Source organism: Octopus bimaculoides, chromosome 2 (genome assembly GCF_001194135.2).
Source record: "Octopus bimaculoides isolate UCB-OBI-ISO-001 chromosome 2, ASM119413v2, whole genome shotgun sequence".
NCBI classification, from domain to species: domain Eukaryota; kingdom Metazoa; phylum Mollusca; class Cephalopoda; order Octopoda; family Octopodidae; genus Octopus; species Octopus bimaculoides.
Genome location: NC_068982.1, coordinates 105,719,783 through 105,721,563, shown reverse-complemented (window position 1 = coordinate 105,721,563; position 1,781 = coordinate 105,719,783).

Sequence of the window (1,781 nt, the reverse complement as noted above, 5' to 3'; positions counted from 1 at the left end):
ATATATATATATATATATATACATACATACAAACAGGTATATATATACAAATATATATACATACATATATATATATACATATATGTGTGTATGTGTGTACAAATATACATTCATATATTCGCGCGTGTGTGTGTGTGTGTATGTGTGTGTGTGTGCGTGCGAGAGAGAAGAAGAGAGGGAGAAAGAAATGTTTGCATGTGTACATAAAACTGATACTTCTGATATTCGCAAATTCCTACACACGTGGCCATATTTAACAAAAATGATTGTGAGCGTTGAAACATTTTAAATAACAACAAACAAGCAAATGAACGATAATGATGATGATGATCATCACCATCATAATGATTATAATGATCATAATTATAAGCGAAACTTTGTTTTTTTTTTTTGTTTTCTTTTTTTCGAATAATCGATAAAAGTTACAAACACAATTTAACGGGGAATAAAGCACAGTAATGCAAATTGTCCACGGTTTTCTGAATAGCGAAAACAATTACAACACAAAAATCCCACCAAGACATAAGATCTATCCCTGACCATTTTTCTCTTTCTTCATATTGCACATGTTCGTTTTTATTTTTATTTTTCATTACTTTATTTTTATTTTTTATTTATTTATGTATTTATTTTGCTTTTGTTAATCCATCTGATGCTGTGCGTTATATAGTGGGTTACGAATGATTAAGAAATATGTCCTACAATGTTGAAGTTGTTGTTGTTTTATTCCCTAGGTCATATTTGGTCGAGTAGACCTCTAATCAAAGACATCCTAGCTGCCCCAATCTCATCACCCTTTTGTTCACATCAAAGATACATTACTCTTTCTTATTTTTTAAGATGAATTGAGGGAACTTTGTTGATTGTTTCTAGAAGGTCAAATGACTGTGTAGAAGCTCTTTCGTTGGCTTGTGACCCAACATGGTAGTTAGGATAATGGTGAGTCCCACAAACTTTCATGTTAGTTCATGAATTGCGGATTATCATGTAACGCAAGTCAGTCTGGTGGAGCTTATCCTTCTGAAAGCTATTCCTCATTGGAAAGAATTAAATTTACCACTGCAAGCTAACGAAACACTTGTCAGTTTTACAGAGCACCCACTGCGTACAGTTGTGGTCTTTCTTCTGTTGAGAGTTAGCTGCCTTTGCTATGAGCAGATACAACTAGTGTCTTTGAAAGTAAGCAAATCACGGCCATTATCGAGACGACCAGAAGTGACATTCTTTATAGATTTACAGGATTGTAAATTGAAAATTAAATTTAAAACGTGATTAATGTCGTTAAGAAAAGCATAATTTATTTATAGTTTTAAATTGGCATCCTGACATATTTTTCTTTTCGTTTTGATTTTTTTATCACTCGTTTTCTAATTTAAGATTACGATTACGTTGCTCTTATTGGTGTTGTGTGGCCTGAGGTCAACCCTGATTGAGTAGGTTTATTGTACGTAGATATTCAGTCAAACAAACTAGATGTGATCTCCAGATATGCTATACGTTCACCTAGTCAAGTACAAATAGGTGAATTTTGTGGAAACTTTGGCTGCCTCTAGTAGGTCGAGCGATCGCCTGGAGGGTTCTTTTTCTTTGGTTCGTATAAGACTCCATTCACAGGCTGCAATAGATACGAAATAGCTACTGGAGAAAGAAAGGAACATAGAAGAAAAGGAATAATGAAAGAAGCAAAGAAATATATTTATACACACACACACACACACACACACACATATATATATATATATACATGCATATATACATACATATATATATATATATATGTG